Here is an 18,197-nt window from a genome sequence, read left to right as displayed (position 1 = left end):
TGCTCAATGCATCAAAAATGTCACAAAAAGATCAAAATGTCACAACCGTACCTTACTTTTCTACTTCATGTTTACACAATAGTCCAATTTTCACAATCTTACTACATTTTACAGACTTCAAGCATCTGGGTGGAACAAAGGCACACCACTCCCACCTTGACAATACCATATAAATGGGACTTATGTGTGAACTACAGAGCTAAGCTCGAGCCTCTCAATGACTAAAAAATGTACACAGTAGTTTGATGAGGAGTTGTCAGACATGCCTCTCCATCCATGTTGTTACCCTGAGGAGGAACAACTATAGGGGTAGTGGGTGAGGATCTGTGTAAAGTAAGGGTTGAGTAATGAGGAGGTAAGTAGACAGGGAGAAGATTGATGGCCACTTCCCAGTATCCTTGGAAGACCTTTTGGACTAAAACAACATATCTATCTGTATCGTTACATCACGTCCATAAAGCAGCTATTCAATCACCCTTTTTACTAAAGCTCACCATGGTGATGTTTTACATAGATACACATGCATGTACACATAGGTAAACACTGACAAGTCTACACATGAGAAAGAGATAAGTCAGGAGTCCCTCAGGAGCAACAAACAGGGAAGAGGGACAGAAATGACAAAAGCAAGGCTGAACAAGACAGGAAAAGACAAGTTCATGTCAAAGATGGAGTGTTTAACAGCAGGCAGACAAAAACAGCAGTCCAAGTCTCACATTTGTGGGGATAACCAGGGATTTTAACCGACAGTTTTTAAAAAACTCTGCCGCCTGCAGTCAAACACAGCACCTAAAAAACCCCAAACAGGTTTTATTTATTTCTCAATAGGTAGTCAATTTAGTATTTCCATTATAATAGTATTTTTAGTATAATAGTATTTTCATCAAATTATGGTATATTTGATATCCCCCAACATTACTGCATACTGTATGTGTGCTCCTGCTCTTTGATGTATGTTGGTGCACCTGCAGTTATCATCTAAGTCCCCATGAGCAATATTTACTTGTTGTGTGCTTGATCGCACACATTTCCATACAATGACAGAACTCAAGTAAAGCCTGTCAGCAGGAGGGATGACTCTGTCAGACCTACCTGCCTCTTGTATATTTTGATTTAGTATCTCCCATATTTTCATTCAGTATCTCCAGAGCCTGAAGCGGACATTTGCTTGTTGGCATCGTAACCCCTCCCCCCAGGGCAGAGCTCTTGGCTGAGGTTACATGGTATTGCCTGCCCAGAGAGATAGCTTGGAGTGTAAAGCGTTAACACAATATTTTTGATTGAGCAAAAGAGCTCACACATTTCCACTTCCACACACTCACACACACACACACACACACACACACACACACACACACACACACACACACACACACACACACACACACACACACACACACACACACACACACACACACACACACACACACACACACACACACACACACACACACACACACGATCGTCCCAGGGGATTGGATGATGTTTATCAAGCTACAATCACCACATCCAGTAGAATTCTATGGATGGGAAGACAAACAGTCACAGACCTCCATGACCCTGTCACCTATAACCCGTCAGTGGTTTGACAGTGCAAAAACCCATGAAGACTAACAAAGTGTTAATATTACAGAATATGACACACTACTTGGTTGAACTGAACAACTATCTGGGAATAAAGCTAGCCTCTGATTTGCACATTGGTTGGTTGAATGGAGAGAGATTACATTAAATATACTTCTATCGCTCAATGTCCAAAAAATGGAAAAACAATGTCCGAAACAGAAAAACAATTCTTAAAACAGACTGACTGAAGCAACACAAAGTAAAATGGGTTGCAGTTGGCTGACAAACCATTCTCTGAGGGGAAAGAGCTTCAAACCACCAGCCGGGATGAAACAACTCGCACACTTGCTTCTGATCAGTTAAACAGTTTTACAATCCAAACTTGTGTTTTCAGGTGCTCTAGACTGACTCATGTCTTAAATTATAAAACCAGAACCGCAGTGAAAATTTTCTCCAAATCCTCTCCGCAATTATAGCCTTCCAGCTGACAAACAGGTATGTTATGTTTGTGTTTGCCTCCTTTCATACAACAGGTGAAGTACAGCTTGTGTGTGCTGGGCTGGAGGCCAGTTCTGCAAGCCAAGAACATAGTGACCCTTCCTCATAGAACAAAAACACTTGGAGTACAGGAAGAACAGTGTTACTTGGTTTTTAAATCTACTGACTATAACATTTCATATGAGAGAAAAATTTCCTTTGTACCCCTTGATAACTTGTTATTGTGTGCAACAGGAAGGGTACAGCATCTTCCATGAACAAAACAGAATGTTCCCATTGATGAAATCCTGTGGGGAAAGTGGTACAGTGGTACCTCTACTTACGAATGTCTCTATTTAAGAAATTTTTTACTTATGAAATTTCTCAGCAGGAAAATATTACCTCTAGTTACGAAAGAAATTTCGACTTACGATAGGCAAAAATACAGTATGGGCTGATACTCGAAGCTCCCACAGGTTCTTGAACGCAACATTCTCATAGCTGCTCTGCCATTGGCTATTACCGAGTATCTTCCTGGCATCCCATTGGCTAAGAGGGACCTCTGTGTGGAGCTTGATTGGTGTTTATGCAGGGTCCTCCTCATTCTGCCCTCGACCCTCGAGGTGTTCTGATAGTTTTGCGCAAGTATACTGTATTAACTTTTTGAGTATTCACTATGGACCCAAAGAAAGTGACGGAGAAAAAAGGAAAAGAAAAGACGGAGAAAAGAGTTTTTTGTCCATACAAACAAAGCAAGAGATAATAGAAAAGCGTGAAAAAGGGATGCGTTTGGTTGATCTCGCCAAAGAATATGGCCGTAATGCATCTACAATCGCCACAGTATTAAAACAAAAGGAAGTTTAAGAAGTCTAAGGCATCGTGTGGGTGGTTGGAGAAGTTCAAAAGGAGAACTGGAATTCACTCTGTTGTTCGGCATGGTGAGGAAAGAGCGCATGAACCAAAGAGGGCAAAAAACAATGAGGACAGCAGTTAAAAGTGAAATGACCATCATTTTCATTCTTTATTCTTTGTTTTTTACGTTATGCACAACTCTCATTAATTGTGTAATGATCTAATGGTAACTTGTATTTGTTAAATGTTTTGATGCATTTTTATGTCGGAATTTTGGGGGGCTTGGAACGGATTAGGGCATTTGCATGGAAAACACGTGTCTACTTACGAAATTTTCTACTTACGTAATTTCTTCCGTAAGTAGAGGTAACACTGTAGTAGTAAACTTGGGTTTGGATAATGTTTCAGAGGCCTATGGATACGATAATTAAAAACTAGCTAGATTTACTTCAAATTGGAAGTAGGGATGTGAGGGGGGATGAGGGAGTAGGGTGTGAGGCATGCAAAAGTGTTGCAAGGAGGACTGGATCAATCTTTTATCACTGCAGCGTGCTCTCATCCCTAATGGATCAGACATGAGCAGAGCACAGCACTCACTACCTTCCGTCACATTGCACGGGCAGAAAAAGGACACATGGAAAGAAAAGGATAGAAGGGAGCAGGAGAGACCAGTTTTAAAACCCTCACTGCAAAATAATCACAATCTGCAACATGCAAACATATCATCTCACTGACACTTTGTCATAGCTTTGAATTTCTAATTGCTGCTGGTACTGAGAGCATCTACAGGAGTTGAAACACACTACTGATAAGGAGGGGGGAAATTAAGTCACCTCACAACATGAAGGCCTCTAAAACTTTCCATAAAGAATCCTGAGAGATAAGATATTTCTGTCAGCATGGGTTTTCCCTGACATGCAACTGAGACCCTTTGGCAAGAAATACAGACAGACAACATACAGACTATTCCAGGAGAAGACAGGAGTCCATCACTGAATTCTAGCAGTGAAAAAGCAACAAAAATAACACTGCAGAGAAAGAAAAAAAAAAGCACAGTGACTCTCAGAGGACACTCTGCCCCCTTCGTACTTAACAGACTCATTCCTGCGATAGGAAATAAGAAATACCTAGGCAGGGAGGGAGATGGATGAAGAAGATAGAGAAGATAGCATTAACTAAACCAAGCTTGGAAGAATGTGGAAAGCTTCATTATACATTTAGACTGCTGGGTAACCAAATCATTTTCCTTCTATTGGATTGGTATTTTAGTCATCTGTTATAACATCAGTTCTCTGATCTGTCCAACACATATGATCTGGTATAAACTTGGTGATTGTTACATGTTACTTTTTTATTTAAAAAAAAACATATACTACACTAAATAGGATTTTCCAGAAGCCTGGATGTGTCAGTGTAACTGGCACAATCAAATTCACAAAAGTAAACAGAAGCAATGGTTATCAGGTGCTACTTTGCAATGCACTTAATGAAGACAAGAATTAAAACTAAAATGATAAAGTTATCAAAATGACATGAAGTTAGGTCAGAGTTTCCAATATGATTCCTTTCTCATATCATGCACCAATTATGATGAAACTATCACTTCAAAAATTCACTCTATGAAGCACACCAACAAAGATGGATTATAACTCTGTAACTACAGTCACTAAGTAAAAAAATACTTTACTCTCATAAGGTTTGGCAGAGGGGAGTGAGCTCCAAACTTCATTTTAGACACATAATACACTTTCAAACATTCAAATGTAAGCCCTGAACAATGATGAGTCATTGTTTGAACAGGCATGGAGTTGTTCAGTGCCTCAGACTTGAACATCAATGGCATTTGAGCGGTGTAGAACATTAACAGTTAAATATGGTTGAAGTGAGTGAGATGAACTGTGGCCATGGACTGCAAAATTAATCTTTAATCCTACAGTGGGAAAAGGAGCAGCAGCCTGTGTCTTCACACACACACACACACACACACACACACACACACACACACACACACGCACACACACACACGCAGAAAAAAAAGAGGAGTGAAGTTTCACTCAAAACAGGTTTGTGCTTTGTTCAGACACCTAGGTGGTAGGTTTAGGGTCAACAGGTATACACAGAGACACAGTTCACACACCAAAAGTTATAACACATTTTGTGCTGCTCACACAGAATACACACAAGTTTATATTTATTGACAATCACACCTGTCTCATCACACAGCACATACGGAACAGCTGACTCCAGAGAAACTTCATGACTCTGACATTCAACAGTCAGACACTTTCCTACCATGTCAATCTAAAAGAAGCGCTCATACTCACCTACTAGGAGGATCTTAATCTTCACTGGAGGGTCTTAATTTCCTCCCTTTGTTTTTAGTCTCCCCGTCTCCTTCAACAACTCAGTGAAATCCTTTCCTTCTGAGAGAGCAGCTGAGCCGGTTGAGCCGCTGGTGTGTGTGGCGAGTGTGTGTGTAGGTATGTTTTTATGAGGCCTGTGCCGGTCGAGCAGAGGTCAGAGACAGTCAGACTTTGGAAAGGAGAGGTTCACAAAGATCCAGTGACTGTCTTGCTTCTTTCTCTTTGCGTGCCGCATCAGGAATACAATTCTCCGGGATGTCCTCTCTCAAGCCACAGTCTGACTGCTTGGGTTCTCTGTTTCTCTCTCTCTCTCCCTAGCTACACCCCTCCTCCTTCGCTCTGTGTCTCTCACCCACACAGAAACACACCCTCCCGGTCACTCCTCCTTCCCGCTGTACTGACAGATCAGGTCCCTTCCCTTTTTCAGGTCAGTCATTCACTTTTATTTTTTTATTTTTGTGTTTAGTTTTCTTCAGTGACTCTGAATACTGCCTGTAAGACCATTCAGATATCAGAGCACACTTTATACAAGTCTTTTTACATGTATATCTACTGTTTGCTATAACCTCTGGTGATGAGACGTCCTCCTTCTAGCCTCCAGTCAACAGCTGATTACACAAATGAATCTGTCAGGTGATTTTTCTTCTTCTTTCATTTCCGGGAATGAGGTCATAGTCCGACAAACCAGGTGTAATCATTGAGACCGTGTGTGTGTGTGTCCGTGTGCTTGTATTTGTGTGTGTGTGTGTGTGTGTGTGTGTGTGTGTGTGTGTGTGTGTGTGTGTGTGTGTGTGTGTGTGAGTGTGTGTGTGCATGCACATGTTTGAGTTGGACAACGCCCAGTAGAAACGTAAGCGAATGAGTCAACCTAACTCTGACCACTCAGAGAGCAACACATGCAAACTAAAAGCCAAATGGACTATTGACACAACACAACACATTTATTGAACAATGCCAAAATCACAAACACCGATACTGGCTTTATATATGTTCACATATATAAATAATATCAAGAAATGCAAGACAGAGTCAAGTCAGAATGTGTGGTAGACCATAATCATGACCAGATCATTCCTCCACTCAAACATACTTTCTCTCTCAAATATTTCAAAATCTGAAAATTAAATCTTGACTAATCAGAACATTTTTCTTTTTTCGAATAATCCCCTCCCCCTTTAATATTTATATTAAAGACTCTAAATGTAGACAGACCACCTAAATGTTAATGTGTATCCATCAATGTGAAGTAATATTAGCTATTAGTTATCTCTACGCCAGACCTTTTCCCTTGAAATGTTTTATTGTAAAACTCATAAAAATTTGTGTTTACAAACATACCATTTTAAAATACTACTTTTTATTTGTAGTATGACAAAACAGTAAAATACAACACTTTACATCTGAACAAACTATGTACTTATGAAACTGAGCCAGTATGTTTCAAGAGCAACAGGCCATCAACAATACCAACTTCACTGTACATGACTTGTTTGAACAGACAAACGGCAGCACACAGCTCAGCTATTCATTAAGTTCAGATATTTAAAACATAGATGCCTTAAACGAATTGCATTCAATTAATGGATAAGATCAAGTAAAAAAAACACCACTATCAAGAATGTTTTAGCTTTTAACCAGGCTGAATCAAAGAATCTAGGAGAGTGTCGTTTGACAATCAGTTAATGTGAGCCAATTCCCTGATCTCTGTCTATAACAAAAAGCTTTTGGCACATGTAAGTGCTGTGATGTCTGACAAATCGTTTAAACCACTAAAAAAAAGGAGCGTAGGACTGCCTCCGGAGGCCGTGTGTAGCTACTAAAGGCCACAGTGAGAAGAGGCTGAGGTTCCACAAAGGACAGATTTTTTTTTAAATAAGCAGGGAAGTTAAGCCCAGTTTTTACCCCATCTATGATTCCTTTGCTTGACCATTCTTTAGACTTACACTAAGCTCCTTTCAGTGATTCTTATATGAAAACCATAGCTCAACAAAGTTTAACAGGTGTTGAAGGCTTTCTTGCAGTTTTGAGAATCAGAAAAAAACCGAAGTCTGAAATCAGAGTGGTGAGTGAGGGTATTGTAATTTGATGTTGAGGATTATCAGTCCTCCAGGAATTCCTCAGAGCACCTCCCACTGCTGTGCCTCCCTAACCCTACCCTCCCCTGTCAAACCTCACATATCATCCCTCTTTTTCTGTGAGACTAAAGAATTCTCGCAACCCCCTTTCCTGCTCCTCCTCCTCCCAACCTCCATCTGCACTCAGCAAAGATGCTAAGGAGATCTACAAATTTTTAAAACTCACATTTTGAGAACAAATCTATCACCTTTATGTACTTAAATATTCACCCTCATTGTGCCAAGTCCAACATCACACTCATTTCCAAACTATTTGATAGCTTTAAATCACTCCATACAGTTCATACCTCAGTGAATGATAGTGGTATAAATCTGTCCAACAGTGAAAAGCTATCTACATAAAGAAAAGAATGATCAAGATAAATTTTGGGTATATTTCACAAGTAAAAAATAAATTTGTCAGTGCACTCTAAAAAATAAACTATGATGATAGCCATAACTCAACAAAAGAGACAGGAAGATTGCTCTCAGTCTGAGAAGCGGCTGGTAAGGCCTGGCAGTACTTCAATGGATTCTGTGGAGGGGAGAAGAGTGAGGGGAATACATGCTGATAGTGTCTTTGTTGGCCATTATTCATCAACCATGAATAGCATTAAGTTGCTGGTATGGCTCACGCCTGTCCTGTCTCCCCTGACGAAACCCCCTTCTTCTATATTTGTTCAGCCTTTCACTTGAAACACAGTTCAGAGGGTGGAAAGCAGTCAAGATTTAACTTCAAAAATGAGTCTTCTACATTAGCGTTGGAGAAGGCTCAAGAAGTAACTTAATCTTGATCTTTTGATCAGGTGTTTGGTTTTCCTACTCACGGCAAGCAACACAAAACTGTATAATTTTCTGTTTATGAGAAGCACACCTAAGTATAGCATTACTGTCTCATTATGGTCAAACAAATGTTGTTGCTTAAGGAGCACTGTCTAGAGTATCATCAAGACGAGAAAGATGACTTTACCCAGTGAAGGTAATTGCACTGTTGAGACATAAATATAGCACATAGCACACCAACAACAAAGACTTTTGTTTTCTTCCAAGAAACCAGGTTCAGTAGATGACTCATTCTTAGGAAGCAATACATGTCACAAACAATCTCTTGACAACAGTTGTAAAGTAATTTAACTGCAAAGGTGAAAGGTGAACCCAAAGATAAAGAGTAACATTTAAAAATGACAAGAGCAGAGGGTTCATTATATCGACATACAGGTTAAGATGACTGTAAGCAACATTTATTGTGCTCCAAAAACAAATGTTGAAAAAGAAGGGACAATAAACTATGTTTTTATTCCATTCTGAACATTTGGGATGTCTTGCAATGTACATGGTTGGCTTTTAGAAGCTCTAAATTGTCTGACCTTTGGCTACACTCTGGCACCCTTCCCCTATCATTTACTTTTGTTCCTAGTTATTCAGAACCAGTCCAGACTAGCTCAGGACCAAATTCACAACTCAAAACACAGTGCTATACGACATATCCTCTTGTATTGTGGCTTTGTGAAGCGAAGCAAAAGAAAACTTTTCTTTTAGGTAAAATGAATTTGAAAAGTTTCATACAGAGTATTGTCCTTAAATGTTTTTGAGTGGTTTTGTCAGACTAAGTGGTTCTACAAAAGTCTCTCTCCTTCTTTTCCTTCCAGATAGGTCGGTTTTATTATCATCCCATTTGTAGATACTCATTCTCTATCTCTTGAGATAAATATCCACCATACTGGGAGATGTTGTTTGTAAGTTGAATTGTTCATGGGTCATTATTAATGAAATTTCAATCTGTAATCACCATTTGAGGTCATTTAAATGCCATTACCACTCTAAATACAAAAAGCAGTATTCCTTAAGACTTACCAGAAACAATAACATGACATAGAAACAACACATAATGAAATGAAGTACAGATACAGGTCGTAGGAAGTTAAGTCTTTCTTGATTATAAGTCGGTTTTCAAAGAAAACTACACAGAAAAATAGTAATCAAATTTAAGTCATTTTCACTCCACCTCACGTCTGTTCACCACAAGGACTGTTGAGTACTGCTTGTAATCATAAATCATGTACACAGAGAGAGCAAGGAATGAATGACACACATAGTGAGATGAAATACCAGCCTTTATGTGGGGTACCCTGCTATTCAAAGATTTTTCAAGCAACAACAAAAGAAGGTGCAAGAGGGCATTGACCACACAGGAAATGTCAGTTAGCGACAGGGGTGCTACAGGTGAGATCAGGTCAGGGGTCAGAGGTGAACAAAAGCTTCATATGCCTCACAAAGTGCCAGAAAGAGGCCCCAGAAACACCTGGCGATGGCAAGTCTGTCTGGCTTTGCTTGCCGCTTCACACTTTGTGTTTCACAGTATTTTCTTTCATTCAAACTTAAATGTTTTTCAACTTACTTTCAATACAAAGACATCAACAGCACTTATCTCTCCATTTACTCTAAACATTGTTGACAATGCTGGTGTACTTAACATCTTGGGAAAGGCCAAATGGCTGCAGCTCAAACAGTACAAATAGTACTTAAAAGCTTTCACCGCACTGGGATTGCCAGCTCTATCGGTGGTTTTACAGCATCAAAGGAAGACTATATACAGTATGTGTTAAGAGTAAGAAACTCGTTTGTTGCTAATCATGCATGATACACACACCTAAAGATATGATGACACCAGTTTGTAATGGATTTAGATTTCACTCATCATAAAAATATAATAACATTGTATTATAAAGCAAAATAGTTTTCTCAGATCTTTAAGTGCAGACACTTTAAGATGTGTTGAATTTTAACAAGACCAGTGAAATTTTCATCAACATTGTGATCTGAGAGGTAGAGTGTCTGAGTGTGGGCTGAAGTGGGCAGGTGCATGAGACCGAATTAATGATGTATGTGCATGTGTGTCCGTGTATGTGCCAGATTACTAATCAGCTCTTTGACAAAGACTATATGTGTGCAAGTCTCTGCACCTCTACCACACACTTGTTGGTAGAGGTCAATGTTGGCGTAAAACCCAATCAGCAGGAATGCTAGGATTGCGGGGTCAGCAGTGACATCATGGCCGAATGTCAGATGCGGCAACAAGGCCTCAGCACCAGTTTCTTCCTGGTTGCATCAGCGACATGATGCCAGGCAGTTGATCAATGGCAATCACTCTTATCCTGCCTGCTAAATGAGTCATTCACATGAGAAAAGCAACTACAGTGGTACCTCTACTTGAGAATGTCTCTACTTACGAAATTTTGTACTTACGAAATTTCTCAGCAGGAAAATATTACCCCTAGTTACGAAAGAAATTTTGACTTATGTAAGGTAAAAATACAGTATCGGCTGATACTCGCAGCTCCCACAGGTTCTTGAACGCAACATTCTCATAGCTGCTCTGACATTGGCTATTACCGAGTATCTTCCTGGCATCCCATTAGCTAAGAGGGACCTCTGTGTGGAGCTCGATCAGTGTTTATCCAGGGTCCTCGTCATTCGGCTCTCGACCAGTGAGTTGTTCTGATAGTTTTGCGCAAATATACTGTATTAACTTTTTGAGTATTCACTATGGACCCCGAGACAGTGACGGAGAAAAGAGGAAAAGAAAAGATGGAGAAAAGAGTTTTTTTGTCCATACAAACAATGCAAGAGATAATAGAAAAGCGTGAAAAAGGGATGCTTTTGGTTGATCTCGCCAAAGAATATGGTCGTAATGCATCTACAATCGCCACAGTATTAAAACAAAAGGAAGTTTAAGGAGACTAAGGCATCGTGTGGGTGGTTGGAGAAGTTCAAAAGGAGAACTGGAATTCACTCTGTTGTTCGGCATGGTGAGGAAAGAGCGCATGAACCAAAGAGGGCAAAAAACAATGAGGACAGCAGTTAAAAGGTAAATGACCGTCATTATTATTCTTTATTCCTTGTTTTTTATGTTATGCACAACTCTCTTTTACTGTGTAATAATCTAATCATAATATGTATTTGTTACATGTTTTGATGCATTTTTATGTTTGATAAAACATTTATGTCGGAATTTTGGGGGGTTTGGAACAGATTAGGGCATTTGCATGGAAAACGCGTGTCTACTTATGAAATTTTCTACTAATTTTCTGGAACCAATTAATTTCATAAGTAGAGGTACCACTGTAATTAGACTAGAACACCATAATTGTGACAAAAATGTTTGACATCCTTTGTGGAGTCAAACATGTTCAATTGTTACAAGCTACCCCAATGAATAACATTAAACAAACCACCAATTTCAATAAGACTTCAGACTCTTCACCGTGGTCTCAGGTCAAAAGCCAGACATAAATTACTTTCCAGTTTACAAAGAGACAAGAGTATAGCCTCAGGGGAAGCTAACTGCACTCACAGCAACCACTGAAGTCTGTGGTGCTCATCTAAAAGGATACCTCAATATATTTCACCTTGCCATTCGGTATTTATTCTCTTCATTTTGTGTTATATGGTTGTCTGCCATTCAATTACAACAGAATCTTCAGCCCTTTTCTTTATCCATTAATAGTTCTATGCTTTATTCATAGTAATTATTCTTGGTGGTTTTTATCCTAAAATTAGCATTGCACATAGTTAGTACTTAATAATTAGCAGAACAATCCATTAATTCAGAAATAAATTGTTTCCAGACAAGGCAAGAACTTGGCAGCAAAGTAAAGAATTAGTTTTTTGGGGGATATTTTTCTTTTTCATTCTCTTTTTCAGGATGTTACCCTGGGGTGAATTTAAGCAGGGGACTTAATAGAATATTCTACAGTTATATATACAACAGAATGAGAAAACCTAATTAAATCAACATGTATCACTACATTCTTCAAATTAGTCACTTCTGCTGCTAGAAAACTGTTTCGTCATGTGTCTCTTGTCTATTAGAGGAATCAAGTGTCAACAAACAGATGCTCTTGTGTGTTTGTCTATGGGAGTGTGACTGACTGCAAAAGATCCTTCAGGTCATCAGATAAAGAGCACCTGAGTGAGGGGCAGGGAGCTTGTATTCAGCATTACCATGGTGACCATATACAGACACAACAACATAGTTGATGGAATCCAACATGTAGAAAGGGCCCATGTCAGAAAACCTTCCTAGAGTGGCCTGATTCCCTGCTTCACAGGTGTTTCGCGGAGCATGAAAGAGAACAACAGCAGATACCATGATACCAATGTAACCTACGCAAGGCTAGTTATAGTCTATCCTGTTGGACATTTCAGTAATGTCTGACTATAAAGTAAAAAGTAAATTATAAAAAACATTTTTCTGTTTGCCAGGTTGCTAAGCAAATGTTAAGATATTGAAATATTGTGCATAAAATATAGACTATGAGCAATTGAAAAATAGAGAAGTGATAAACAGAAATAACTTGTTATCCATATTGAAAAAAATATATGTCATGCATCGCAAATCAAAATCTTTGGTGGTGGTTTACACAACATTACATGAGACCCTCATGTGCCATTATTGGCAACACAACTTTATAATATTTTGCAAGAAAAAATGCTTAGGAATAGTTTACCAATTTCCAAGAACAATTCTAAAGATAAGCTCAAATGCAATACAAAAAACCCCCAAAAACGGTGTGACTGCTAATTGACAAGTGCATGGTCACGTTGTTAAATAGAATATTTGTAACAAAGTTGAATGTTGTAAAGCGCAAATATTGTCAACACCATCAAATAAGTTCCCTCAAGCCTAAACTGAGAACTGGTTCCACACGTTGATAAATGAGCTCAGCCCAATAACAGGAAGTAAAAAAGATCAATATCAAAAGCACCCAACAGATGTAATAGACCAGGACTACATTTTGTCATGAAAGATTTCTGAGTAACACCGGATTAGTTACTATGGCTTCAACCGATATATTGTCACAATGGTCTGCATGTCACAAGTGTATTACCTAATATAACTAATAAAACAAAGACTACTCAACTGTTTCAATAATAACTAACCCTGACCTGGACTTTCTGTTTATTTTGTGACATACTGGTAGTTCAGGCACTGAAAGAAAGTTCCACATTGTGTCCCAACTAACAAATGGAGCACAGCAACAAATTGAGATGGTAGTGCCTGCAGATGCAAACACATCTCAAACAAGAACATTTATTTTACTCACCTTCTGCAGTCTGCTGGTCTCTGACACTGTTTAATGATGAAACAGGAGATGAGGGACAGGAGAGCGAGGAAGTGCAAAGCCTTGTGACTGTGTGTCGTGCTTACAGGCTACCTGATCTACCACTGCCTGTGGGAGAGACAGCGAGAGGCTGTCTAAGAGCAATGCAGAGGGGAGGGGGGCAGCTGCAGACTCAAGTGAAGTGGTGCCGCCATTCTCCATCACCCAGGAAACCAACGCTCTTCCAAAGAAAGACAGGCCAATGAAAAACACCAGCGATTGTGTTGAGACAAAAAGTCACATGACTGCCAAACCACAATTCCCTGTGCACCAAGTGACAGGAAGAAAAGAAAAAAAAGTTGGTGGGTGGAGGATGATTCAGACGGGACATACAGGTTGGCTGAAGCCTATTTCAGTTTCAATGCTGAGTAATCGTGTGACACTAAAGGTATACTTTATCTCCAGCTGCCACACGTAGCCTGATTCTTTTTTTCAGCTATTTACAGTATTGTATATTCCTTTCTTCTTAAACTGACCCATATAGTTTTTAACCATCAAAAAATATATGTCAATCTTTAAAATTGTTTAAAATTTAAAATCATTTTTATATAAATACAATAAATAACCTATTTGAAAAAATCAATATGGACTAACTATTTCACATCTAGGTATTGTCAGTGTAGGTAATCAACAGATTATGTATCCCATGCTGGCTGTTGTATAATTTGTTTTGTAATTAGCTGAGTTAATATTCAATTAATTTTTCCACATCTTTTGGGTGAAAATAATGTAATGACAGTTCAAATATGCCTGTGAAAAACTGGCCCGTGACAGGACATTAGTGATTAGCTCTGGAAATGCTGGCTTATGTCAACTGAGAAATTTCAAGGTCAATGTTAACAGGCAAAGGTGACAATATCATTTGATCAAAAGGAGATTGTAAGGATTGTAAAGCAGGTTTGAAGCACTCTACTGTTTTTCTTTTTGGATCAAGAAAATCATTAAGTCAAAAATGAACTTCAGAAACTGTTTGTTTGACTATGGTGTACTTGGCACTGTCTGTATTCATCACTAAAGTCTACAATGAAACAGCATTTGACAATGTGATGGTTAAGTTATGCAAGAAATTAAACTTTCACATTTAACACATTTGGGGACACTAACTGGGGAGAAAATGCTACAAAAGGACTTTATTTTGAAGAACTGCAGATATTCATTGAACAGATTTATAAAAGTACTGTATTATTTGAGATCATCACCATCACATGGTACCTCATTTATTCATTCATTCATTCATTTTCAGAGCAACTTCTTCTGCTTTTGTGGGTTACAGTTTGCACTTGCACATACAGTATAATGTTATGGCATAAATCTGTTGCTATACTAGATTTGAGCAACAGATGGACAGGGGTAACTGTTTTTTTTATTTTATTTTAAATTTTTATCAGGTGGAAGATGTAAAAATGTCCATATATTCTAACTAGGGCCCTTAGGGTTCCACAATTTTCACTGCTGAGGTGGGAGATCAGTATTCAAGTATTGCCAGTCTTCACAGCTCTACATCACACACCCACAGCTTCCAGGATTTTACTAATTCCCAAATAGGGAGGGTAAAGTTCATTTCTCCAGGCTAGATTAAAGTTAACTTTAACTGATTTTATGCTGGTCTCACAAAGATCTGATGAAGCAATCTTTCCTTTCTCAGAGGTTGTTTCAATAAAAAAAAAAATCTATTTATAATTTCATAATTATCACTGATCTATTGTCTCCATGTACAAGAAAATTCAACTATCTACAAGTGAGGAGGATGTGTTGAAAAAAAAATGTTGTTTTGATGAACAATGCACTTTATAAAAAATTATTTTTTTAAAAAGTCCCTTTTCAGGTTGACTGGCTGATTAATTTGATACAATAATGGCAAACAGGGGCGGCACAGTGGCGCAGTGGTTAGCGCTGTCGCCTCACAACACGGCGGGTCCGGGTTCAAGTCCCACTCTGTGCGGAGTTTGCATGCTCTCCCCGTGTCTGCATTGGTTCTCTCCGGGTTCTCCGGCTTCCTCCCACCTCCAAAAGCATGCACTTCAGGTTGATTGGCCGGTCCCAAATTGCCCGTAGGAGTGAGTGTGTGTGTGTGTCTTTGTATGTGGCTCCACAGTGCACTGGCATCGTGCCCGGAATGTCCCCCGCCTAACGCCCTATGCCAGCTGGACAGGCTCCAGCTCCCCGTGACCCGCTACGGCGGATACAGCGGCGGTTCATGAAATAAATGAAAAATGGCAAACAGCTGAAAAACGTATTTGCAACGTGGCATCTGATTCTGAACTGAGAATTATATTTTAATCCATACTTTGTGTTATTATAATATCTTTTCTTTTCTGACCATTGCGCATCAAAAATATATTCCATTGGAATACCCTGATATTTTATTTTTCATCTAAATGAATATTTTTTAGTTTTTTTCCACAATGCTCACTGGTATTTGTCTGTGTTTGGAAACTGAATTATGAAGCTTTCCAGCATTCTTTTCAAAGAGGACAGATAGGCAAAAAATTCTAATCGTTTAGGCAGTGGGTCCAGTACTCATACTGACATTACACAACTATTACCTTCTCAACAATGTGTTGCACATTTCGACACAATCATCTGCGTAGTATCATTGCGCCTCAGCACCAGCACATTAGCCTACTTCAGCTGTGGCAGGCAGGTTTTATGCTCAGAACAGCATTTACCAAGTGGGAAGAGGCCCAATTACCTCTCAGCAGCATGAGTGTGACAGGCCACTGATGAGACACTGCAAGAGAAGGTGGCAAAGCCGACAGTATGCAACACATAGAGAGCAGTGACATGTCTAAGCCTCAAACATTGATTTCTTTTAAAAGTAAATGAGAGGATTAACAATCACAAATTAGCTTGTCAAGAGATAAGAGGCGCATTGCCGCATCCAGACTTATCAGATATTCTTGCAGATGGAACATCCCACCTTGAGATTAGGAAAAATAACACCAAAAGCAGTCAGATTCACAGGTTTAAGAACTATAACTTAGAGTATGGAGGCTGCACTGTCTTACTCACAAAACTGTATGCTCATTCAATCTGATGGTATGATATAACAAGGAGACGAATGCAGACAACAGAGAAGTGGTTGATGTCCAGTCAACACACAAATGACAACAAACCCGTGAGAACAATCAAGAACAGGAAGATGTAAAGAAGCATAGAGTCACTTCGTCCCATAAACTGTGTCAAAGCATTTCACTTGTAAAGTATGTATATTCTACATTTACATAGCCCAGAAGATGTGTAATAAACACACTACACTTCAAGGAAAAAGCCCTTAGGGATTTTTTTTTTTTTTTTTTTTTTAGAATAACAGCACAGTGATGATCTTTAAGTTGTTAAGAATTTCTTCAGGGAATTAAACACTAAAAGGTATCACTATAACAATCTAATCCTTATGTATTTGATTAAAAATGAATCCACATTAGAAATTTCAGTAAATTTTCAAGCAAAAATTATACTAACAACCAATTAATTTAGGGTCCACAGCATGTACTTTACTGTCAGAGAAAGTTAAATGTCTTTCTGTTCATTAAAACTAGTAAGATTACTAAGAAGAAGAAAAAAAGCCTCCGAAAAACAATGGGAGACCAACATATTCGGTACTACTACTTCTTTAAGCTGTCAACAAGAAAATCAAGTAAGAGTTTAATAATAAACGATGCAAAAAAATCAGGTTATATTCTCTCGAAAATTGGTAAGCGGTACTCATCCGCGTAACAACAAACACATGATGGACGGCAACACAGTTAAACTCTCTACCCACCATCTGATCAACTACCTGAAACCTAGTTTTAATTCAATATAGAGAGTGAGCGAGAAAAACAACAAAACTTTTGTATCCCAGTTGGTCGCCAAGTCGTTCATAATACAGCAAGTGCATCGCTAACGTCCCACCATTTATTTAATCATTTAGCAATGTTTAAAAAAATATTTAAATATTGTGGTGTTCACGAAGAAAATATAACACCAAGTGGAAAAAACTTACAAGAGTTTAGTGATGGAGTTGTATATTACAGAGTACAGAGAGCAAATCATCCTCCCGAGGTCTCCTCGTCGTGATGGGAAAGCTGCGCTCGTGCAATACCGGAAGTACAACTGATCGAGTTTCACATTAAAAGCATTAAAACAAATATGATGCAATAAAAGGAAGAGTGAAATTTGGCCTTGAAATTTCTGTACATTATTCTGTACAGTATTGGTAACATAATGGAATTAGTGATTTTTTTTTAAAAATTTTATTTTTTTGGTGAATGTTTGTGTTTACCTTCGTAAACATAATTTACAAAGGTGGTGTATTGGGAGCTCAACTGTATACTTAATCGAATTCCAAATCGCAATAACTTCAAGAAATTACTCTTCGAAGTGTACCTTAAAAATTTTTAAGACTAAACATGTAATTTGAGGTTGGTTTTATATGTACTAGAATGCATTTAGAAGCCTTAAACTGACAGATTTTGTGACAGCAAATCCAAGAGTACCAAACAAAACTCTCTTAAAAGAGGGTGTTAAGAGATTTAGAGGCAAATGCAATAATGTAATCATTCCATCAAATCTGTGTGAGCCAAGAATCCCTAAAACCACTGAATTGTGTTTGTTGCTTGATATTTATTTTTTTTTCAACATGCCAGACTGAAAGAAAGTGGAAAGAACACATTATGAGC

General features: G+C 38.6%; 1 protein-coding gene across 5 annotated transcripts in view; it reads right to left on the bottom strand.

The window, feature by feature from the left end:
- The window catches only part of rassf7a (Ras association domain family member 7a), a 53,244-nt gene extending 35,655 nt beyond the window's left edge, over window positions 1–17,589 (bottom strand). For 3 of the 5 annotated variants that reach the window (XR_011035131.1, XR_011035134.1, XM_068312351.1), the window contains exon 1: window positions 5,220–5,554. The gene's annotated coding sequence lies outside the window, so the exon portion shown is untranslated. Of the gene's footprint in view, window positions 1–5,219; window positions 5,555–13,479; window positions 13,591–17,521 lie in introns of those variants that run through there. The other 2 variants (XR_011035132.1, XR_011035133.1) reach the window with 2 other exon arrangements.
- Between the last annotated feature and the right edge of the window lie 608 nt (window positions 17,590–18,197).

Source organism: Antennarius striatus, chromosome 4 (genome assembly GCF_040054535.1).
Source record: "Antennarius striatus isolate MH-2024 chromosome 4, ASM4005453v1, whole genome shotgun sequence".
Classification (NCBI taxonomy): domain Eukaryota; kingdom Metazoa; phylum Chordata; class Actinopteri; order Lophiiformes; family Antennariidae; genus Antennarius; species Antennarius striatus.
Note: the sequence above shows the minus strand (reverse complement) of the source record. Positions and strands in the feature narration are given on the sequence as shown.